The sequence below is a fragment of the Nematolebias whitei genome, chromosome 13, assembly GCF_014905685.2.
Source record: "Nematolebias whitei isolate Nwh7 chromosome 13, NemWhi1, whole genome shotgun sequence".
NCBI lineage: Eukaryota > Metazoa > Chordata > Actinopteri > Cyprinodontiformes > Rivulidae > Nematolebias > Nematolebias whitei.
The window spans coordinates 46,862,905-46,863,426 of NC_056510.1; positions in this window are offsets into that span (position 1 = coordinate 46,862,905).

Sequence of the window (522 nt, forward strand, 5' to 3'; positions counted from 1 at the left end):
AATGTAGACCGCAGAGTCCTGGCCTGATGATGTTGATCTTCTGTGCTGGGCCATCCTTTTGGCCAGTGGCTGTTTTGTTTCCCCGATGTAAGACTGATCACAGCCCTCCTGTCACTGTACAGCATACACAACATTACTCTGTTTATGCCGGGGGACTGGATCTTTGGGATGAACCAGTCTTTGCCGTAATGTATTTTGGGGTTTAAAAGCCACTGGGACATTATGTTTAGAAAATAAAACGTCTCAGTTTCTCTGAAACTCCCTCAACATATGGAATGACCACTGGTCTGGGTCTGGGTTCATCCTTTTCACCTGATGGCTGACTGGAGTCCTGTTTGGGTTTCTTCTCTGCTTTCAGGAAGGCCCAGTTAGGATATCCACATTGCTCTAGAGCCTGTCTTGTGTGGGATTTCTCCTTCTGCCTGGCTCCTGAGCTAGTGGGGACGCTGTCTGCTCTGTGATACAGAGTCCTGATGACTCCTAACTTGTGCTCCAAAGGGTGATGGGAGTCAAACTGCAAAT